The 25416-nt window shown below is 36.6% G+C and overlaps 1 protein-coding gene and 1 pseudogene across 2 annotated transcripts in view; one reads left to right on the forward strand and one right to left on the reverse strand.

Moving 5' to 3' along the window:
- The window catches only part of CFAP299 (cilia and flagella associated protein 299), a 527109-nt gene that overhangs the window by 42123 nt on the left and 459570 nt on the right, over positions 1–25416 (forward strand). The window lies entirely within an intron of this gene.
- LOC114491410 lies at positions 16616–22324 on the reverse strand (annotated as a pseudogene).

Consider the following 25416-nt stretch of genomic DNA (forward strand, 5'->3'; position numbering starts at 1 on the left):
GGCGGGAGAAAACAATGGCGGTAGTTCCGTTCCCCTGGACTCAGACCCTTGTCTGGGCTTCTGGGCCGCGAGTTCTGCCCTGGTCCACAATCGCTGCCCCTCTGGGTCTGCCAGCCGCAGCTTGCGTACTCAGGGATCACCGCTGCCTTCTTGTGCGCCGGATGGCTTTTGCGCCGGTTTCGCGCCAAACCTTCCCCCGACCTCCGCGCGCCGCTGACCTGAGCCAGCCCCGCGCCCGCCGGCTCGTCTTCTCCTACCAGTCCGGATGAACGCGTCTACTTTAACTTCTTGGCTGCCCGACTTCCATTCAGATAAATCCTCTGCCGGATCTGGGTGTTATTCTGATAGTAAATTATTGTTGTAAATTATTGGTTTTCTAATCTTGGTTGTGCGAGGAGGCACGGTGCGTCCACCTATTCCTCCATCTTGCCGGGAAGTGTTAAAGTGTTTAAGAGTCAAAATTATAGTATTAATATTTGTGTGTTAAGGAAAAATCCATTCCTATTTAGACTACGATTGCTTAAAATGAATAAATTTCAGCCTTTGGAATAATAGTCTAGTAACTTCAAATTAAAATGTGTAATTGGGAAACTGGTTTCAGCTTGTGATTTTTAAAAATTTTTTAATTAAAAAATTAAATTTGTTGTGGGTAACATTGGTTGACAAGATCATATAATTTTCATGTATACATTGTAATTTGACATCTTGTGCACTCTATTGCATGATCACTACCCAAGGTCTAGTTTCCTTCCATTGCCAGTTATTTGACTCCTTTACCCATTTTGCTCTTCTCCAGCCCCCTTTCTCTCTGGTAACCACTATTCTGTTGTCTGTATCTATGAGTTGGTTTTTCTTTGTTTTGTTAGTTTGTTAATTTTTGTTTTATATTCCACATATGAGTGAAATCATACAATTTTTGTCCTTTTCTATTTGACTCATTCACTCATGTTGTTACAAATAGCAGTATTTCATCTTTTTCATGGCTGAGTAATACTCCTGTGTGTGTATGTGTGTATGATATATCACACATCTTTAGCTAATCATTAATCCATGGACTTAGGTTGTTTCCATGTCTTGATACTACAATGAACATATCTTTACAAATAAGTTTTTTCATATTTTTCAGGTAAATATTTGGAAGAGGAGTTGCTGGATCATATGGTAGTTCTATTCTAACTTTTTTTTTTGAGGAACCTCCATACTGTTTTCCATGGTGGCTATAACAATTTGTATTCGCACCAATGGTGTATGAGCATTCTATTTTCTGCACACACTCTCCAGTGCTTGTTGTTTCTTGTGTTATTAATAATAGCCATTTTAACAGGTGTGAGGTGATATCTCATTGTGGTTTGCTAACTTGTAATTTTATGTATAAATGTTTCTAAATTTCCATATTGTATTGGAACATTTAGAGAACTTAAAATTGCCCTTTTTGTGTGTTTAGTTTACTATATGTACAAAAATAACTTAGGTACTTTGGAAAATTTTTTCTGAGTAAGACAATTGAAGTATTATATCAAATGTTATAAATTGTATCAAGTATTATAAATTATACTGAATTTATAAGTGCTCTTTAATATACTTGAAAGTATTTAATTGTGCAGATAGAGTCTAATGTCAATCAAAGACTGCTTAGATAGACCCTAAAAGATTTCTGGTCTTACAACTAAGATTTATCAGCATAATTTAAAGGTTAGAGAAAAAGGTAGTTTGAGTCTACATAATTTTGTTTGTATCCCAAAGCCACCTGTAAGAATATCAATAATATAGGTAAAAGTCTAATTGTTGGGTTTAAGAGAGAATGGGAGGAGTGTAATTTAACAGTGAATGGGGTTCATGGACCAGTTCAAAGGTATTGCCAGTAGTTGTCCAAGAATGAAACTCAATTTTGGCACTATTTATCTGGACAAATTGTCTTCCAAAGTATCTGTACCTTTTTGTATTCCTGCCAACAGTGAATGAGAGTTCCTGCTGCTACACATCCTCTTTGGCATTTGGTGTCATCAGTGTTCTGGATTCTGGCTATTTCAATAGGTATGCAGAGGCATATCATTACTGTTGTAACTTGTATTCTTATGATATATGATGTGGAACTTTTTTTATATGTGTATTTGCCATTTCTATGTTTTCTTTGGAGAAGTATCTGTTAAGATTTTTAGCCAATTTTTTAAAAATGAGGTCATTTGTTTTCTTGTTGTTTAGCTTTAAGCATTCTCTATATATGTTGGAAAACAGTCCTTCATCAAATGTGGGTTTGCGGGGAGGTTTGCCTACATTTCCTTCATGCCTGTAGCTTCTCATTCTTTCTCTGCTGGCTTTTTGAAAAACATTCTTTTCTCAAAGGTTGCTGAAAGCAAGTACAAATTGTCAGTAGTACATATGCTAGAAAATCAGTTGAATACTCATATTTTAGAAAACCTTACACCCTAGGGTTACTAAAAAGTTATATCAGAAACATCTTAATTATGGAATATCTTTATGATGTTCCATATAGACATCATGGTGTATTTAAATGGAAACTTGACTTTGCCATTTACAACGTTTGTTTTGTGATATATGTTAAGACTGTGTTTTGATTGCAATTTACCTTATACATATTTTATTTTCATTTTTACATTTTTTGGTTAGGTTTTGACAAAGCAGCTATTATCCTTTACTTGAAGGTTTATAATTTAAGACATATAGCTGACAATATGTTAAAAGTAGACATAGACAATAGAATCTCACTATACATATAAGTGGCAGGGTTATTTATTTGTATGGTGTTATAGAGCTACACAATTTTGCCCATCAGAAACAAAAGAAATATAGCAAGTTTCTGTTTGACATTTCAAGATCTTCCCATAAACTTTATCCTACCAATTACTGACTTGAGTAAAATGAGGACAACTCTCAAAAGATGCTATTATAATAAGCAAACAAGATTAACATGTAAAGATATGTTATACATTGCATCATTGTTATAATTATTGACTTAAATATTAATTTATAATTCATCTCCCACATATAGATGTTAAAGCCTGGAGATTTGGTAGAGGCTCATTATATTGACATTGGGAGAGGGAGAGCAAGCACTGGGATGGGAGTTCTATCACAACAGCTTCCCAACAGTAAAATAAGCCCATCCTGGGTGGGACATTAGACCAGGATAAACACTCTGATGTCACAGTGGTGGCTCTCCCCTCCAGGTTGTAGTCAGTGTGTATGTGTTTCTATTTTGACAATAACGGGTCATTTTTACTATTAAAGAGTAGTTTCACATTTGGGTGGTGATTTGAAATCCAATTGTGCTTCATATTCCATTATATTAAAGAGTGTTTGTAGTGCTTCATACCCAAGATGCAGGGTGATGTGTTGTGATGTAGGCAGTTTTTACAATGAAGTGGTTATAATGTGCCCCACGATTCTGATTCTGGGGCTCTCAACACCTGTCTCTGCCCTTAGATTTTCATGTCCTGTTTTTGTCTCACTAAAACACAGCTCTTGTTTGGCTTCTCCCTAGCTTGAACCCCTAACAACTTCTCACCCATTGTTCCAGCCAACTCTTCCCATTGAATTCCCCACAGCTCTCCTTCACATTGACTTTTAGCAAAATGAGTTGCTGCCTGTGCCTCATATGGAGCTTGGACTGATTGTCTTCTTTGCCTTTTCACATTCCTTTGTTTGATGATTTGGTGAATAACTATGTGTCAGGGCCTGCTCTGTGCCAGGCACAGCTTTGTTCTGACTAAGATGACCTCTTTCTTAATCTCCTCTTATGTAATCCTGCCCACTATTCAAAGCCCAGCTGAGACATTTGTGGGTTTTTAAAAATTTTAATATTATGTTTTATTTTTCAATGACAAGTTACATTCAATATTATTCTGTATTGGTTTCAGATGTACAGCATAGTGGTTTGACGATCATGTACTTTACAGTGTCCTCCCAGTATTTCAAATACCTACCTGGCCCCACAAACACTTATTACAAAATTATTGACTGTGTTCCCTATGTTGTAATTTACATCTCTGTAACTGTTCTGTAACCACCAATTTGTATACACAGTGGAATAGTACTCAGCCATAAAAAGAGTGAACTCTTACTTTTTGTGATAGGATGGATGGACCTAGAGGGTATTATGCTGAATGAAAAGAGTTAGACAAAGACAAATACCATATTATTTCACTTACATGTGGAATATAAAGAATAAAATAGATGAGTGAAATAGAAATAGGTTAATAGATGTTGAAACACTTCTTGAAGCCTTCCTTTGATGTACCTTGATAGTCCCATGTGCCTCTTCTTCTGGAACCTCATGCCGTAATATTATATTATCTATACTTTTCCTAATGACAAGTTACATTCAGTTTTGCATTAGCATTTTTTTCTGTAAGGCTTTTAAAACTTCTGTTAGATTATAGTCTGTTTGAGGACACACACTACACAGTCTCAGTTCCTCTGCTTCCCTCGGAATCCTGGTGTGGTACTTTGTAGATTGCCAGAAGCACTTGTGGAATAAATAACCAAAGTTAGATTATTTTAAACCAGTTTAAATTCAAATGGGTTTCTGTGTTGAGAAATTAGAAAACCAATATATCTGGTACTTTTTGATATTTTTTTGTGGCCTTGGTACAGCAACATTCTAAATAATGAGCATTTATTAATTACTTATATTCCCATAAATTTTTATTTCCTGATGTCCTATATTCCCCTGACTTAAAATGCATAGACAAGAAAGATAAGTAGGAAAAAAACATAGAAAATAATTTAAAGTAAGCCAAGTCAGGTTTTGAACCCGGGTTTTCCAAACTCCTTGGAGAGGAGAACTCCATGAATGGACTTTAGAGGGCTTGGGAATTCCATGATATTATATGTATTTCTTGTTGTGGTTAAGTCAGTAGTTTTTATCCAATTCTCAAAGGATCTTTTTACATAAAAGCAAAAATATACAAAATAATGATTTAAAAAAACTCAGTGTTTTAATTAGACTTCTTCATCTATTTTATCCTGGCATTTCAAAATAGTGTCATTATATGTGAAAGGCTTTTGTGAATCTGAATTCTATATGCAATTTAATTTTGGAGATTATGATTGTCAACAAAATGCCATGCCATAGAAATAGTCATGTGGTATAGTTGGCTAGAACACTATTCACTAGTAAGACTTAGAGAAGTGAATGTCAAGGTTGATTTTTTCATCCATCTTAATGAGATAAAACATAAAAATGTGAAGAAAACAGCCCCAAAAGCTGGTATGCAATTATGAAAGAGCATGTTATTTGTTTCCTAAATACTACAAGAGACTGAAAAAAAGGCTGTGTTGCTTAAGGTTGGCTGAAGCTGGAGGAAACAGATAATGCAATGACTCTGGAATGATGCTTTCATTCCCCTGAATCTGTACTCATAACTATCCACTATGATTCAGTGTCGTATAAAGTTTTTAATATTACAAACCTAATGGGAAACAGGCCTCTGCAGTTTAGGGAATAAATGCTCTTACCACTTACTAATCTAAAAAGCATTGTTTCTTTCTGGTGCTAACCAAATTAAAAAGAATTCCTCAGCTTAGCGATCCACAACATGGTAGAAACTCCACTGCATCTTCTGGGACATTGACACACAGATCCTTAGTTCCTTACAAAAGAGATTACTTAAGGGGCCTTGCACTTTTTCAACTTTCTGCTTTTTCTTATCCTATTGTTTTTTTCCCTTAAATGGAATTAACTTTTTTTACTCAACCAGTTTTTTAAGCAAGTATACTATGCTAAGATTGAATATTATGGATTTAATGATGAGTAAGATGTAGTCTTCAGACAGCTAACCCTGCTCTGGCCATATAAATAACTAAGTAGAATAAAATATTAGTAGATGATCAATATGTTTATTTGATATGCATGTATAGTAAAAGTATCCAGGCAGAAAAAATTAGTTTTTTACATGAAAATCTATATAAGATAGGACTCACAGTCATTGCTGCAAAATCCATACTGCCATCTCTATGTAAAAAGAACAAGGTAAATAAACACATATACCAACATCTGGAAAATATTTTCCTTATGCACCCTTTTTAAAAAAATGCATTGTATTGATTATACTATTCCAGTTTTCCCAGCTTTCCCCCTTTGCCCCTTCTGCCTGGTACTGCCATTCCCTCTAGCAATCCTCCCCTAGTTCATGTCCATGGGTCATGCATATAAGTTCTTCAACTACTCCATTTCCTATACTGTTCTTAACATCCCCCTGCTATTCTCTACCTACCAATTGTGCTTCTTAACCCCTGTGCCTTTTCCCCCATTCCACCCCTCAACATCTGGTAACCCTCCAAATGATCTCCATGTCTATGATTCTGTTCCTGTTCTGGTTGTTTGCTTAGTTTGTTTTTTAAGTTCAGTTGTTGATAGTTGTAAATTTGTTGCCACTTTAATGTTGATAGTTTTGGACATCTTCTTTTTCTTAAATAAGTCCCTTTGACATTTCATGTAATAATGGCTTAGTGATGATGAACTCCTTTAGCTTTACCTTGTTTGGTAAGTACTTCATCTGCCCTTCCATTCTAAATGATAACTTTGCTGGATAGAGTAATCTAGGCTGTAGGTCCTTGTTTTTCATCACTTGGAATACTTCTTGCCAGTCCTTTTTGCCTACAAAGTTTGTATTGAGAAATCAGCTGATAGCCTTCTGGGAACTTCTTTGTAGATAACTCTGCTTTTCTCTTGCTGCTTTTAAGATTCTCTCTTTATCTTTAACCTTTGGCATTTTAAATATGATGTGTCTTGATGTTGTCTTTGTGTACAACTTGTTTGGAACTCTCTCTGCTTCCTGGACTTGTATGTCTATTTCCATCACCAAATTAGGAAAGTTTCTTTCATTATTTTTTCAAATAAGTTTTCAATTTCTTGCTCTTTCTTTCCTCCTTCTGGCACCCCTATGACTCACATGTTGGTACATTTGGAGATGTCCCAGAGGCTTCTTAGCCTATCCTCCTTGTTTTGAATTCCTTTTTCTTCTTGCTCTTCTGGTTGAATGCTTATTTCTTCCTTATTTTCCAAATAGTTGATTTGAACCTCAGCTTTATTCCCTGCACCTGTTGGTTTCCTGTAGATTTTTCTTTATTTCACCTAATGTAACTTCATTTCTGCCTGGGTCTTTTTTATGTTGTTGCCACACTCAATGAGTTCTTTGAGCATCCTAATAACCAGTGTTTTTAACTTTGCATCTGTTAGGTTGGCTATCTCCATTTCATTTTGTTCTTTTTCTGGGTTTTGTTCTGTTCTTTCACTTGGGCCATATTTCTTTATCTCCTCAATTTGGCAGCCTCTCTGTATTTGTTTCTGTGTATTAGGTAGAGAGAGCTGCTTTGACTCCCTGTCTTAGTAGAATGGCCTATTGTAGAAGAGACACCTGTAAATTATGTGGAACAGAGCCTTAGGTAATCACGAGGGTGGGACAACATGTTTCACCACTTTGTGTCTCTGTGTGGGGGTAGGGCTCTGAGAGGGGACAGTGAGAGGGGACAGGGCTGGCTTCAGAAGGTTTGCCCAGGACTCACCCTATTTCCAGTCATTTCATTTCTCCCTGTATGTGAGTAGTGCCCTTCCAGCTGTTGCCCTGGTGCTGAATCCCAGAGGGAGTGTGTCTGCGTAAGTTCTGTGCTTATGCAGGGCCTTTAAAAGGAGTTTCCTGCCCTGGCTGGCATAGCTCAGTGGATTGAGTGTGGGCTGCAAACTAAAGCATCATAGGTTCAATTCCCAGTCAGGGCACATGCTTGGGTTGCAGGCCACAGCCCCCAACAACCACACACTGATGTTTCTCTCTCTTTCTTTTTCTCTCTCCCTTTCCTCTCTAAAAATAAGTAAATAAAATATTTTAAAAAATTATAAAAAAAGAAAATAAAAGGAGTTTCCTGAAAATCTGGCCATTTCCTTCACTGCCCTAATGCCCACTGGTTTTTATAAGCTGAAGTTATGGGGACTTAGCTTTTTCTTGCCACTACCCTGTGCTATGTGGTCTGGAGTGGAGCTGGGATCCCTCACTCCTGAGGTATCCCTTCTGATTTTTATTTACCACATGTGAATGTGGGATCACCTGTCTGGCCTCCTCTCCATGCCTCTTCACTTGTCTCTGCCTCTCTGCCTGTTTATGCATCTCCACCCCTCCTACCCATTGGATAAATGTGGCTTCTTTAAATCCTTGGATGTTGGACTTCCCTACAGTTCCATTTTGTAATTGTTATGGGTGATATTTGTTTTGAGGTATAGCTGTAATTTTTTTCTAGCTGTGGGAGGAGGCAAAGCGTGTTTACCTATGCCTCCATCTTGACAGAAAGACTATGTGCCTTTTTTGAAAACATTATTTAAGAAGTATTCTATATGGTAAACTAATATGTGACTAGGGAGCTAAGAGTACCCAATGGACAAAAGACAATTTCTTCAATAAATGATGTTGGGAAAATTGGATATTCACTTGTAAAAAATAAAACTAAACTCCTATCTTACACCACTCATGTAAATGAACTGAAATGGATTAAAGGCTTAAATGTGAGACCAGAAACTATAAAGCTCCTGGTAGAAACATAGGGAAAAAAATCTTCTTAAGGTTTGGACAATGCTTTTTGGATGACACCTAAAGCACATGCAAAAAATAAAAATAAACATGTGGGACTACAATAAACTTAAAAGCTTCTGCAGAGCAAAAGAAATAATCATCAAACTAAAAAAGTGACTTACTGAGTGGAACAAATATTTGCAAATCATATATATGATAAGGAGTTAATGTTCAAAATATATAAAGAACTTATACAATTCAGTGGCAAGAAGCAAATAACCCAATTAAAAATTGAGTAGAGGACCTGAATAAACATTTTTCCTCATGTGATATATGAATGACCAATAGTACTTGAAAAGATATTCAACATCACTAATCATTGGGGAAATGCAAATCAAAACTACAATAAGATATGTCCTCATGCCTGTTAGGATGACTGTCATCAAAAAGATAAGAGATAACAAACATTGGGGAGGATGTGGAGAAAAAGGGACCTTATGCACTGTGGGTGGGATTATAAATTGGTACAGCCACTATGACAAACAGTATGGCTGTTCCTCAAAATACTAGAAATAGAATTACCATATGATGCAGCAATTGTATTCTGGGGATATATCCAAAGGGAACAAAAACACTATGTCGAAGAGATAGATCTGTACACCCATGTTCATTGCAGCATTATTTACAGGAGCCAAGGTATTGAAACACCTGAGTATTTACTGACAGGCAATAGATAAAGAAAAGTAGTACATACATTTTTGTCAGGAAAATGGGAGGATTTCCTCCTTAAATTTTTATAGGTGAACTAGTAATAGAATTGACACAAGATTAGATTAACAGAAGGAAAAAAAACAATATAATATGTACACACAGGAGAATCACAAATAATGCTCTGAGAAATGATGAACTAGTTAGCCAACATTTTATACTTTTCTAGATAAAGAAACAAAACATTTGTGAAGAATTGACAGGGTAAAGAAAAAGTAATGCTCATGAGAAAGGAATCTAAGGTTTGGGTATTCATTAGTGAGGAATCCAAACAAAGGTTGGGCTTGGTAATAAATTAATAAAAAGACAACAAAGTTTGCTTATATAGTCTCTTGGGCCCTGGATTTCTTAACTCCAAGAAGGAGGTTGTATCAGAGCAACTTTCAGATGGGAGAATTATTTCCTGAATTCAAGGAGACAAAGACAGATTAATGTGCTCTTCCTACAGTGTCTGTTTTTCAAGTAACTTTAGTTCATGTAACAATATACCATTGTGGTATATTTTTCTGTGGCCTTCTCTAGGCCCTGACAATATAAAGTAGAATATTACTGAGCCATAAAAAAAGAAGAAAATCCTGTCATTTTGACAACATAGATGGACCATAAGGACATTATGCTAAGGGAAATAAATCAGACAAAGGCAAGTACTGTGTGAATTCACTTAATATGAGGAAACTAAATTTCAAAACAGAAGAAAGAAAACAAAAAAATGAACTCATAGAAAAGAGATAAGATTTGTCATTATCAGAGGTGGGAGTGTGGGGAGCGAGGAAATTGTAGGAAGGTGATCAAAAGTACCAACTTCTAGTTATAAGATAAATAAGTACATGGGGACATGATGACTATAGTTAACACTGCTGTGTGGTTATCTGAAAATTATTAAGAGACTAAATCAAAAGACTCCTCATCATAAGGAGAAAACTTTTTTCTTTTTTTGTATCTATATAAGATGATGGATGTTAACCAAACTTACTGAAATGTTAATCATTTCATATTATATGTCGGTCAGTCCATTATACTGTATACTTTAAACTTTTACAACACTGTTGTATCAATTATATCTCAGTAAAACTGGGGAAAACAAGTCAGAAAACAGTGGAAAAAGTAAACAGTGCCAGGCAACAATAAGTTTAACAAATTTTTGCTGAATAAATTTATGAAAGGAAAAAAAGAACCCTGAAAATTCCAAAACAGAGTTATGATGAGCAGGATCTCAGAGGTTCTGGGATCAAATTCAATTAAAAACATTCAGACCATCAAAAAAAAGTATTGTAGATGACCAAAAAATCAATCAAAAATAATAATGGAGAAATCATGGTATAATAAATGGATTATTGATGATTCCTGGGATGAGTAAAGCCTGATATAGCTGGGATTGCCAGATTTAGCAAGACAAAATGTAGGATGCCCATCTAAATTTGATTGGAAGAAGCCCTATCTTCAACTATTTGAAGTCCTATTCTGGTTCCTGGGGCCTGCTGATACCCCTGGTGAGTTCCAGAGCCTCACTCAGTGTGGGCTGCAGTCCCTGTGTCTCCCGCTGGGGGAGATCTTCCATCCTGTACCCTGCGCATGATGCCAATCAGATGTCCTGGGAGCACTGGAAGCCCTGCCTTTGTTGTGGTTTCAACCCAGTGGCCAGGTGGGATTTCTAGTTCACAGTCTGGCAAGCAGATCCCTCCTCTGACAGGTGCAGTTCTTTCTCTGATGAAGCAACAATGAGCCACCAGATGGGGCTGACACACAGATTATGGGAAATTTGCCCATTTAGGAAAATAAATTAATTCAGGGCTTTAGGTGAGTGACTGAGCCTTGGGCTTGAATGGTTTATACAGGCCCACATGATACATGGTGCTGCCTCCAGGCTACTGCACCCAATTGTCAGATGACCCTCCTTCCTACCTGGGATGGCCAATCACCCCTCTTCAGGTGGTCTTGTCCATGAGTGACCATGTCCATGCCTTCTGAGGACTCTAGAAACCATTTCTCTCAACACCTATGGACCCTCATGATCAATATTCTTCTGGTCTCTGATCTGTGTGGGTACATGTTCTCCCAGTTAGTCTTAAGCCATGATGGAAGAGAGTGAGACATTTCTTGCTTCAACAGGATTGCTTTCTTTCTGTCCATGACTCTTCTTCTTATCTGCTCACTTGTGGTGGTGCGGGGAAGATGGGGCTGCAGTTTCAGCACAACTAGGAGATCACATTCTAGGAGTGCAGTGATTTTAGCCTGAGGAATTGAAGAAGAGGCACTATTGGGAAATGTTTGTTCTGCATTATAAAATTCCAATGGTAGATTTAACATGACGAGAAAAGGAATTATCATTCACACTTTTCCTGCATGCTCTGGGTAAGACTTGCTTTTGTGGTTAGCATCGATATAGCACGATATCATCTTCTGAGAGTTATTGCATACCAGAACTCAAGGGTGGCACCAGGGATGAGGCAGCTTCCTAAGTAATGATGGATTCAGAATGACAGAAGTTATGTTAGGGAAGTGCAGATGCAACAAGGTCTAATATTGTTTCAATATGAAAAAGTTCCAAAGGGCCATGACATTATGAGCAACAATAGTGTTGATATATTTTCCTTGCTGAGAGAGATAGGAAATTAACCAAGAGTAGCACACTTGACAATAAAGAACCTGAAGAGATATCTTCTGGACCTGTTCAAGAAAAGATGTTAGCTAGACATTAGGGTAAATCATCACATGCACTCATTCGACAATAAAAAGTTACTTAAGTACTTCCCTAACCTTCATACTAAATTGTCATCAGCCACTAGATATGATATATTGTAGGCTCATGACTTTTAAAATTACATTATTCAATCAAATAGTTTATATAGATGGGGCCCTGCATACTCAGGGCAGCCCAGTGAGAACCATCACTTAGTCCATGGTTTTTCCAGAAGGAATGGCTCCTTTTGTTCCTCGAGACTGTTCAGCTCCCATCTACTTGTAGGGGACAATACCCCTTTTAATGGTCTGAAGACTTGCGAGCTACTCAAAACACCAGTATGGCCATGGACACCTAAAGAACAATTGGAAATGTGGGGAGGAATGCCCTCCCTTCCATATAGAATTAAACAGAATTATACAACCAGAAATCTCTGCCAGATCTGGGTCACCCGTGTTTCAATAGTAACAATCGCATGAAGATTGACAAGGGTTTTGAGAAACTCAAAGTAAGCTAAATTCTATAGCCATGTCCATGTACAATAGGATAAGTTAAATAGGTAAATTAAATTAAGTTGGTAAAAAATATTAACAAGATAGGACCATATGGTAAAAAAGGAATTTTATTTCGAATTGTTTTTAAGAGTTTAACTTTTGTAACAAATTGCGTGAGAATAGTGTTATATGTGTATATGTGTACATGTGTTCTAAGTCTTTATTAGAAATAAGTATGAAATGGTAAGATGTGTGGGATTTCCTCTCACATACTTGAGGAGAGGAAAAGAATGAGAGATAATAGTAAAATGATAAACATTGATAATTGTGGAAGCTGGGTGATGGGTGGTTGGGGGACTTAATATACTATTCTCACTATTTTTGTTTATATTTTTAATTAAAAAATAAAAGAAAAGATTCAAACAAGTCAATTGGCATAGAATAGAGTCAGACATAAGGAAGAGACTCTACAAGTCTTTATTACATTAATGCATATCTTTTTCCTTCTCTTTTTGATTTCTCATAGTGCTCGGTGTTATTCTGGATAGCTGGTGTATAGTATCCTTTGTAATAGCAATTGGATTGTAAGCTGTACTTAGTATTTCTATTTTCTATGTACATTTTTCATCTTGCAAGGCTACTCCCTAATTTCTCACTTTTTTTTACACTGTATACACAGCACATATGGTAAGTTCTCAATAAATATTTATTGAATGAATAGTAAGTGCTAAATACATACCTGTTGAATCGAAAGAGGTAACTGTATAACAAATGACATTGAGCAAATTCTTAGCTCTTGCTTCTGGTAACTATTTCTCCATTGGGGGATAATAAGAAATATTTTCTCTTATAATCTAATAAATGTATTATTACTACACAAATTTCTGAGAATCTCTGAGGATACCTTTGCTAGATATAAGGATTTTTCTCATTCCTTCCTTTTCTTGGGGAAGGACTGATTCAGCCTTCTGTGAAGACAATGTTTAGTGTTATTTCTTGTTCCATTATCTGTTCCTAGGTCTTTTCATTTAAAATCTTTGTAAACACAGGTGTATAAACAGAATTGTTTTCAATGAAAAGGAACCTTGCCCTTAGCAAGCCTCTGAATAGTTGCATTCTGCACCTGCAGCAATAAAATTTGAAAGAGATAATGTACTGAATTTTAATCACATGTTGTTGCCTTGTTACATATTCAATGTTTAAAAACATTTCCTTTATTGTGAAGTTGTTACGAAAAGGGCGGTGTTGCTAATTAAGCCACTGAATCGCCTGGATAGTGATTTTACAGTGGGGAAGGAATGTAGTCTTGTGTAAAAATAGCAGATGCTGAGGAGGTTAAAGTGAAAAAGTTTGGTAAACAAGCTCAAAGAAAGTTGTTCTCAGTAGAAATGTTTTGTGTGCGCATGCATGTATGTGTGTGTTCAACTTTTAGATGAAGTTGGATTTTTGTCCAAATGCTCAGAAAAAAATCATTTAGTTAACAGCTATGTATATTAAAATTTTTATAATATCAGTACATTTAATAACATTGACCAGTGAAGGAGAACAGAATTTGCCACCCCAAAATGTTCCTCTTTGGCATAAAGAGTATCTTGAGCTGATTATTAATTTTTTTATTTAATCGTTCAAGTACAGTTTTCATCCTTTACTCCCATCCCAGCCCACCCACCCATCCCTCCCCACCTCCCTCCCATTTCCACACCCCCTATTTTTGTCCACGTATCCTTTATACTTGTTCCTGTAAACCTTTCCCATTCTCTGCTGAAATTTCCTCCACTCTCCCCTCTAATCAACAAAACAAACAAAAAAGCAAAATATAGCTGAGGACACTGAAATAGAGAACAGGTTGAGCTGATTATTTTTTAAGAAGCAGTAGAGGCTGGAAAAGCTCTGAAAACTTAGAAGTTACCCTTTTGTAGGGGATATTTACATTTGTAAGGAAAATCTCCATTTGTAAGGGTGTCTCTATCCCCATAACAGGAAGAGGAGGCTGATTAAATCTGTAGAAACTCTAATCAGTGGAGAAGGCCTAAGACTGTGTAACATGCTTACCCTGGTTTATTTTGCTTGTCTCATAACCTCCCATAACTGACCCCTCCCCAAAACATCTTTTAACTGGAGATTGTTTTTAAGGTCATGGCTTGATCCATTTTGGAGAGTTACTCGGTATTCCTGGTTTTTTTCCTTGTATATGAGAGGTATACATAATACTAAACAGTCTATTTTTCTTCTGTTAATATGTTTTTTATTGGGGGGGTAGGTTCTCAGCCAAGAATTTAGAAAGGTAGAGGGAATATTATTTTTCCTTCTCCATAGCACCAAAGACGGTTTAACAGAGTTCAGCAGAGTTCCTAGAGTTTTAGGGTGTTTTTTAAAAGATTTTATTTATTTTTAGATAGGAGAAAAAGAAAGAGAAACAGGGATGTGAGAAAGAACTATCAGTTGGTTGACTCCTGTACATGCCTCTAACTGGGGCAGGAACCTGCAACCCAGGCATATGCCCTGAAGGGGAATTGAACTGGTGACCCTTTGCTTTACAGGGCCACACCCAGCCAACTGTGCCACACCAGTCAGGGCTAATTGTTGTTGTCATTGTTGTCGTTGTTGTTGTTGTTGTTGTTGACATTTTAGAAACATTAGCTTGACATTTAACATGTTGAGTATTTCCATATTTATTTACCTGATCATATTAAATGATTATTGAATAGATTATTGATTATTTTGGTTATTTTTAAAGGTAATTATGAAAGGAAAAAAATGTTATTCTTATGATTTTTACTGTTTTTTAAAATATAACCATCATATTATGTTTTGCTATGTTTTCTAGAGTGCTCTGGATATTTTCTTTATATTGGGATGCGGAGTTTGCTAACAATTTTTTAAAAGGTGGAAAATACACAAATATAAAAGAATATCTGCTATTCTTCATCCTCATAAAAAAGCAAATCTAAAAGCTAGAACATATGAATTTAAGTTATATATATGTGAGAATTTAGGTTACACATATGTTAGAATTTTCAGAAATTCAGCATAGCATAGTGTTGCTATTGGTAGAACAGGAGTTCTTGCGGTGTAGAGGAGAAGGCTTTCCTGTGATCTGCATGGGAGGATGGGGCTCTGTGGTGTAGTTTACTGGTAGCATTGAGGGGGTTCTCCTGACTTCCCAATGGTCCATCTCCATTCTTTTCAACATGGAAAAGGTCCAATCTTATCTTCAGCAAGAACGAGACAAAAGCCACTGTCCAGAGTTTCTGCTCCATATTAAAGTCCAGTTCAGTCCAGCATCTGGCTAGGTTAGTGTGTGTTTCCAGCTGCCGCCCAGTGCTGTGCTGCAGTATTCAGGCTCCCTCCTGAAGCCTGTGTGTGTAGAGTCTCAACAGTAATGGGCATGTGACTGCTATGGAGAAAAGGACTCATGAGTGCATGGTGCTAGTGCGTTCACTGGATGAGAGAGAGAGACAGAGAGAGATTAGACCTTTTGAAGCTCATGCCATCTGCTGTAGGCCCCGGCAGCTGCTAGACCCACATGACCATGTGCTCCTGGGCAAGAGAGCACACACAAACGAATGGGGCAAGTGCATCGCTGGGTGGGGGGGGGGGGGCGGAGAGAAAGAGAGATCCTTTGTTCCCCTGGGATTGTATTAGCTTGGACTTGGAATGGACCAGGTGCCTTTTCAAAAGAACCAATCAACTTCCCAAGTTTTCATGGGCTTTGGATGGGTTTATAAGCCCCAGTGAGACTGACAGGCCTCTATGGTCCAGCACCTCCCCCACAACAATCTGGCACCAGATTGGGGAGGAAGTACTGTTAATCTCTCTGGCAGAGAAATCCTATGATCCCCTGGAGTGTGAATCTGCAGTTTCCTGATGAAGCAAACTGGTTTGTGCTCTCCATTAAGTTCAATGTCTATTTCCCTTTGCTCTCTTTTCTTTATAGTATCTAGTTAAATACTGATGGTAACAGTGTGGGATTTCCCAAACTTGCTTGTTCATCAAATCTTCTGGGGGGATCCCTTGCTCAGTAGATTTTTGGGCTCCCCAGGCCTTCGAGGTCAGAATCTCCAGAAAGAGGGGCCTAGAGTGTTTGTGAAATATAGGAAAGTTGGTCACAATGGTTAAGAGCAGGCATTTGAGCCTAGAATACCTGAGTTAGAATATTGATTTCACCACTTGATAATAGGATATTAATGGGGAAGGTTTAATGGCTCTAAGCCTCAGTTTTCTTATATATAAATTGGGGGGACAACAGGAGTATCTACTAAAAAGGATGCTGTGTGGATAAAATGAGATGGTAAATGATGTTAACCAGCATGAGTGATGTTAGACATGATAAGATGTGTGGGTTGGGTACAATCTGTCCAAGCACCACCACTTTTGCATGGCTGGGTAGAAAAATTAGGAGCACCCAACAGCTTAATCCCTTAGATTAATAGAGATACGTAGACTTCAATCCTTTATTTTACTGCTCAGAGGAGAGGGGATTGCTTGATTTAACTAGAAGCTGAGATCAGCTAATTCTGCCCCCAGAATGCTCTGTTTGTTTGTGAATCCATCTTTAAAGCGAGGCTCTTGTTGGAGAGCCCAAGGGCAAGCAAAGGCTTAATCGAGTTTACAGAACTGGGTTTGTGCTTCCTTGCTATACATGTTTATACATCTGGCAGAATTCATTGTGAAGCTAACTTTGTTTTCTACATACTCTGGTAGTGAGTTGTAGGCAAGGATGCTTTTACCACTCACTGGCCTTCAATCATTAGAGGCAATTAAACAAGAAATACTGGAAAGGAACTTACAATATGGGAGGAAAAATTATTTGTTACCCCCCACAACAACATGTAATTAGTCCTTGGTGTTTAATTCACTTTGCTAATCTTTGTCTTTTAATTGGTATACTCAGGCTATTTACATATACCTTTTATTTATTTATTATTATTTTTTATTGCTCCAGTCAATGAAACAGAAACTTTACTGAGGCCCAGGACCACAGAATTCATTCAGGGGCCTCCCTTTGGGGCCAAGAAGGTGGTGGAAAGGCCTTATTTGGCCTTTTTGGGGGCACAGGTTGTTGGTGAGGCTGTACTTCTTGTGGCAGTTGACAGCAGAGGGGTGTAGGCAGGTGGGGCGCTCTCAGCAGATCCTCTCATCACAGTTGTACGCCGGGCCAGTTGGTGGAGGGATGCCACGCCACAGACAAGCAACAAGTGCAGGGTGGACTCTTTCTGAATGCTGTAGTCTGAGAGAGTGGAGAGAGTGTGGCCATCTTCCAGCTGTTTGCTTAGGAGAACTGTTTGCTGCTGGTCAGGTGGGGTCTCTCCTTGTCTTGGATTTTAGCTTTGACATTCTCAGTGGTGTCACTGAGCTTGACCTTGAGGGTGATAGTCTTACCAGGCAGAGTCTAAACCAAGATCTGCAAGTCTATGTTGGCAGGGAGGCTGCTCTGCTGCCTCGATCATCTATGTATTGCCACGCTAAGGTTTAGACCTGCTATTTTATTTTTTTTTGTTCTCTGTTCTCTTTTTCCTTCATTCTTGTGTGTTACTTGAACACTTCTTATAATTTCATTTTGGTTTATCTATATTGTTTGAGCGTGTCTTTTTGCAGAGGTCTTTTTCAGTTGTTGCTAAAGATATTAATTATTTATATGTAATTTATCACAATGTATCGGGATACTCATTTCTCTAGTGTGAGTGAATTATAGAAGCCTTGCCTACTTTTTAATCATTTTACTTTCCTTTGTTTATAATATAATTGTCTTAAATATCTCCTCTAATATATTTTAACTACATCAGACAGTCTTACAATTTTTGCTTCAACTATCAGTTAAATAGCTGATTTGACTCTTTCTTGTGTTATTCTTACTTAACTACCGCTCAACTGCCCCACTTATTACTTATAAAATGTAAACAAATGGTAAAGTGCTGTAGATGGGCTAATCATCTGAGCTCAGGAACTATAAAATAGTCACCATTCTTAGAAGGGCTGAGTATGGGAGTAGGGTCAAGTTCAATAAGAAGCACTATATTTTAGTTCTTGTTATTTTTTCCCCATTAGGTTTTCATTTTGTTTGGGTTACGAATTTTAAGAAAGTTGGCATTCTTATTCAAAGATGTACAAAATGTGTTTCTAAAACAAATACAACCTTTTGAAAATTAGTTTCTGTTATTTAATATCTGCATTCTTGCTTCAGGGTTCCAGGCAATATACATGTCTGCAAAAATTAGAGGAAAATGCTCTTTGGGGAAAACATCGTACAAAGTTGCCATTTCTCAGGGTTGTCGCAGCCTCTTAACATGGGGGCTGAAATTTCTACCCTCCAGCTCTTGACAAGGTCTCTGTCTGCTGGGCTTAACCTGCCTCCCTGTCTGCTGCCTGCGCCCCTGCCCTGTGTAACACTTCTCATGTTTGAGTACATAAGGGGACAGAGGTACCTGTTCAGTTCTAAAGAAATAAAGAAATTTTCTAAGATATCTGCTCATATATATTATTTTTATTTTATTCTGATATCCTGTCATTTTAAGAGGAATAATATATAAATTAAATATAGATTTATTTCCATTCAAAATTCAGTATTGATAAAAACAATTATAGCTCTTAAAACACTCATTGTAAGTAATTTCCAACAGGTAACAGGTGTTTTGAGGGAAAGGGACTTCATGGTCAAGTGAAATTGAGAAAATGCTCCATAGTATATCCTGTTTTGTATATTTGTATGGTAACAACTCAAAGTTGTATAGTAAAGAAATACCTGCTTAACTTTGTTTCATCTAGCATTCAACTACATAATTCTACACAATTAAATAATCCCTACTTATTTGACTACATAATTTCTCTCCAATATATTTTATTTTACTTTACATACCAATAATTAATAACTTTTGGTCTATTTATACTTATTAAGACTAATGTATGCTTGGGAAATATAAATTAACAGTAATTTATTTGGTGCTTACAATATGTGGGATATTGTACTACGCACCAATGTAATTAATCTTTCCTCGCCTTTTAAAAGAAATCCGTAACTTCACTGTTAACCTCCTCTGTAGAAATAAATCTGTAACTTCACTGTTAATCTCTTCTATAGAAAGCTTTCTTAATCAGCATCCCATGGACGTTTTGGGGTTTCAGTGACTGGCATAAGTAGTCCCAAAATTTGGTATGGCATTTTGTGTAAGATATGCATATATCTGGAGAAAGGGCTCGTTGTTTTAAAGTTAGATCTTCAAAGGATTATGTGACCCTAAAAGATTATGAACCTCTCTGCATAAGAGGTAGTTGCCACTGCTGATATTATTTTTCCTTTCCCAAATTAAGGCTCTGCATTAAATAACAATTTAGGTATCTAAACAAGATAGGAGGTTACATTATAATATATTGATGATGGCATTGAAAACATTTTATTTTTATTCCAACTACCTATAATGCATAGAATTTATATAAAAAGGCATGTGCAGTCATGCTCTTTATTTTTTATATATTTTAAAAGATTTTTATTTATTTATTTTTAGAGAGGGAAGGGAGGGAGATAGATAGAGAGGGAAACATCAATGTGCAGTTGCTGGGGGTCATGGCCTGCAACCCAGGCATGTGCCCTGATTGGGAATCGAACCTGCGGCACTTATTTTTTATATTTAATAGCAGATTCAAACTTTATTTTTCAGTATTGCTCCAGATTCCTGATGTGTTTATTTAAAAAAAATCTATTTGTATTAATTCACAAATGGTTATTAAATAGCTAGTCTTTACTATATATTAGAGATTATTAAAAAAAAGAAGAATCATTAGGTGATTTTAAGGGATAGTTGTTCTTTGAACTTTCCATTTTCCAGAAGATAATAAAGTTAACATGCCAGAGCAAGCTGTGCAGAAGCTGTTGTCTAATAAAAATAACAGAATTTGAAGAGATGTGTTTTTGGGGAGTTTGTTGAACAACGCTACAACTTACCTCTGTTCTTGTTACCTCTGACATCTATTTTGATTTTGTTCCTTGGCTGTGTACTTCCCATTAATGACTGTCCTTTTATTTTTAGTTTGATTCTTAATTCTACAAAATGTCTACTTTCATTCTGCTTCCATCCCTATCTGTTTAATATCTTGTATAAGAAGTGTGTTCTACACTGAAAACAGGCAGGACTGTTATCTATCTGTAGTCCATAAAGTGGTGTGGGTAGAATGTAGCCACAGGGCATAATTTTAATTACTTGAATGATCTGCATGGGAATGGGGAACGACTGGGGCTTTGAATCTGAAACCTTAACCTTAGTAGCATCATGTTTTAGACAGCTGAATTAATTACTCTAAGAAAATAATGTACAAATGTAATAACATGTGAAGAAAATATTTCCTTGGGAGAAAAGTGAACTAATTATGGTAAAAATATTTCAGCAGAAACAACACTGCATTCTTTTAAAGTGAAATCATGAGTAGAGGTAAACTAATATTTCCAAAATTATTGACATCTATACACAATGTGTATATTTTTCTTGGCCTTAAACACTTTTTCCACTAAATCCGACTCATTGTATTTGGCAAGATTTTCAGAAAGAGCATGAGGTGATTTGTGGGATGAGTATTTGACAAGTTCACACAATGTACAGTTCAGAGTTCAAAGTTGAAATCACAGTACTGTTTTTCTTGACAAGAATTCTCTCTGGCAAAAAGCCTAGGAAAATTCTGGTAGGTTTCCATGCATCCCACCCAAAATTCAGCTAATATTATAAAATCAGTCATCAGCTGGGACAAACTAATTGCTCCAGAGTTATTTATCTGAATAAGATGACTCTTTATTAGCCCTGTTGAAACAATGAGGCTCATTTAATTGAAGGACTCAGATTCTCTTTTGTCTAAAATAGAAATGTATCTTTGAGAATATAAAATATTTTAGACTATTATTGGTAAGATATAGTTATCGAAACACCTAATCTGTGTACCTCTATAAGATCTAAGTAGGAACTTCCTAGAAATATTTCTGCTTTAAATTTATGTAATGACATGTTACTGTTAGATTCTGCTAGGCCATCAGCATTCTTCGCTTGTTTATTTTGGTGTCTACAGTGCTGAAGTTTTATGTCATTTTGAACTATAAACTCTGCTCTATGGAAATCTTATATCACATTAGATAGTACAGGCTTATATTGATTATTATAACATGAGTATAAAATTTTACTTTTGTTTGACCAAGCTATGAAATGTCTAACTAATGTGATTCCAGTAGAGTTATTCAGTGTCTTTTAGTATAATTACATGTTATTTTCTGAGGAGTTGATTTGGGATTAAGAACTGCAATTTGTAATGTGTCACTGCAAAACATAATACTAAATGGCCATATTAGTAAATGTGCAAAGTTTAGGAAAAAAAGAAAGAATCTGGATACTAAAGCAGAAATTAGGAATGCAAATTGTTGTTTTATTTCCCAGTTTCCTTTCCTATATACTCTGTCTCTGAATTTTGTATTTAAATTGTTGCCATCTATAACCAGGAAACTTTATAGCAAAGTTTTACATTCTACATATTTTAATGCAACAATGTTTACAAACATATTTCCTATTTTATTTTAGATTATTATATTTATATTCATAACAGGTTTTTTCACTGACTAATATTTACTGAACATGACATAAGTGCCAGGCACTGTTCTAGTCACTGGGAATTGTTAATGGTTAACATAGAAAAAATACCTGCCACATAGTGTTTATATTACAGCAGGAGAGAATACAATAAACAAAGCAAAGCCAACGGCTGATTCTCAGTCCTTACCTTATTTGACTTCAGCAGCATTCTACACAGCTGATCTTTTCCTCTACCTTGCAACACTTGTCTTCACTTACCTTCAGAGTTCTCCCAGGTTTTCTTCTCTGGCTGTTCATTTTCAATTTCCTTTGCTAGTTCCTCTTCATCTTCGCAATTTCTTAATAGTGAAGTGCTCCTGGGCTGTCATCTTTGTATCCTTGATGGTTGTATTTATTAGCATGTCTACGTTTCCAACTTAGCCCTCTCCCCTGATCTCCAGATTCATTATTGAATTGTTTACTCCCTATATCTTACTCCCTCTCCCCCTCCCCTTTCTTTTTTGTAACAAGCTTGGAGAAGCCACTGAGTTAGGGCTGATTTTCTATTTCTAGCTCTGTGTTTGGATTGGCAGCTGCATGGTTATATGGAAAATCTGTGCCTAGTCTCCCTGAAGTTCTGGCTTTCTGGACATTATAAAGAAGCCTCTTTATCTTCAGAGTCACTATCCATTAACCTACAATCCGAATTCTGCTATAGGCCGCTTGCTCAGTTGCCATTGAAAGTTGTTGACACACTGCTGCAAAAGTTCTATTTGGGGAGTGGCTTGTTCCTGTAGAGAGTGTTCCTGGCACTGCCTGCCTGCCCACAGGGCTCTGGATGGCCCTCCGTCAGTTATGGTGATAGAGTGTGCTACATCATGGAATCATTTATTGCTCTTCATGGCAGCAAATTGTGAGCTCATGAGGATAGGGACATTTTTTTGAATGTCAAGTCCTAGAACAGTGCTCACTAAAAGAGCACAATAAATATTTCTTGAATAAAGGAAGGAATGTCTGAATCTCGCTTCATAAATATTAGATAGAAAAATCTAAAAGCAAATAAGGATAGAAACTCTTTTTTTGATAATAAAGTATCAGAAATCCCCACTTAGTTCTCTCTTTCATTCATCTGTGCTATTTCTAAAATAAAGTCTAGTTTTTGGCACAAAATTTCCAGCTTCTATACAATGTGTGAGCTATTTTTTATGTACTTTTTGTTCATGCTAATGGGAATTTAGATTTGGATGGAGAAGAATGTGTGCCTAGCTTGCCAACTTTCCCTGAATATTTTAATCAATGTTTATTTTTTTTAATATTTTTCTTTTGTTTTAAGATTTTATTTATTTATTTTTAGAGAGGGAAGGGAGGGAGACAGATAGAGAGAGAGAGACATCAATGTGCGGTTGCTGGGGGTCATGGCCTGCAACCCAGGCATGTACCCTGACTGGGAATCGAACCTGCGACACTTCGGTTTGCAGCCCAAGCTCAATCCATTGAGCTATGCCAGCCAGGGCCCAATGTTTATTTTTAATAAAAATATTTCTCAGCTTTGTAACTTATTTTTCATGTCCAATAGAGCACTAAATGACTTTGCTCTCAAAGAACAAAATTTATTCTCGTCAAGAAGATTTCAAAAAGGATCTGTTCTTTGTGTGGCATGGCAGATAGTGAGCAATTGTTTTGTTATATCTGTTGTCCTTAATTAACTTTTTATCTGCTCCTAAATATGTAAAATTATAGAGAAAAGGTAATCTAAAAGGCTTCATAAAGATGTATGATTTCTCCCAAGGTGTTGTTTTGTAGAAACAGTATGGGTGTGTCATGTATGTGAGTGATTAAATAAAGCATTTTACTTTACGTATTTCTGAAAAGGATCTGTGTTGAGAGATAAATTCTGCTTCTAAGATGGAAGAGAAACATTTGTGGAAAAATGAGACTACTTTACCTTAAAAAAAGTACTGCTTCAAGTCTGCTTTTCTCAGTTTCTCAAAGCTATAATAAATTATTTTATTCTTCATATGAATGTACAAATGGCTTTGATGGTTGTAAGTATAGTTCATTTACTTCTTATTGATTACATTACTTGAAAAACATTTTAATTATTTTTTTTAAGATTTTATTTATTTATTTTTAGAAAGGGAAGGGAGGGAGAAAGAGAGAGAGAGAGAGAAACTTCAATGTGTGGTTGCTGGGGGTCATGGCCTGCAACCCAGGCATGTACCCTGACTGGGAATTGAACCTGAGACACTTTAGTTTGCAGCCCGTGCTCAATCCACTGAGCTATGGCAGCCAGGGCAAAACATTTTAATTCTTAACAAATAATTATATGTCACAATTTTGTGATAAATGTTTAATTATTTTTTACTAAAATTTTAAGTATGGAGTATTTATTTGTTGGTAATATAAAATTACATTAAAAATACCAATTAAGCTTACCATTCCTTACCCCCAGGCACGCACACATGTCCTTCTGCACCACCCTCTCTCTGTGGGGTGAATCCTGGGGACACAGGTCCAGCCAGCCCCTGCTTGGTTTCCTGAGTGAAATGAGAGGGAGCCCCACCAGGGTGAAAAAGCAGGAGCTGCTCCCAGAGAGGCCTGAGATTGCCAGAGACGCCCATCCCCCATTCACAATGCAGCTTGCTTTGGCAAAGTGAATTTTGTGCTGAAGGCAATAAAGATATTAATGTGAAATTTGAAAAATCCAAACTTATATGCAGTTGTTTTGGAGGAAGTGATAATTTTAAACATTTAAATGAAATTGAACTTTGTCACTGTATTGACCTGAATAATTCCAAGTGTAAAAGAACAGGCAGATCAATTTTGTGTTGTTTATGAAAAGGAGAATCTGGCCAGTCATAGCCAAGGTTAACAAAAGAAAGGGCAAAGCTTAAATGGCTTAGTGTGGACTTGAATAATTTTGATGTTTCTCTGAGATGATGAACAACATGGGTGGTGATGAGGATGTCGATTTACCAGAAGTAGATGGAGCGGATGATGATTCACAAGACAGTGGTGATAAAAAAATTTCCAGATCTAGAGTAAGGAATGTTGCCCTTACCAGATTCTGAGAAAGAAAAATAACTTCTCTGCAAGATTTCATAATTGAGAGAATTCCTGAGGAGATAGCTCTAAAGGCGGATGCTTCATTTGCCTCCTTTAACCCATTTTTCAAACTGTTCATTTTCTTTAAGGCTTCACTAAAGGTTGATGCATACAAATGTATGGGGCAAGTTAAGACAGCTAAGGCAACAGCCTTATGCATAAACATTTCCCAGACTTCCATGATGCTGTTGAGGTCTTAGGCAATGGATAAAGCATTTGTGATCATTAAAAATATTTCACCTAAGTCTCCTTTACATTATAGCATAGATACTGACATGATAGGAAGCTCTCGGATTACAGAAAGA

The sequence above is a fragment of the Phyllostomus discolor genome, chromosome 1, assembly GCF_004126475.2.
Source record: "Phyllostomus discolor isolate MPI-MPIP mPhyDis1 chromosome 1, mPhyDis1.pri.v3, whole genome shotgun sequence".
NCBI classification, from domain to species: Eukaryota; Metazoa; Chordata; class Mammalia; order Chiroptera; family Phyllostomidae; genus Phyllostomus; species Phyllostomus discolor.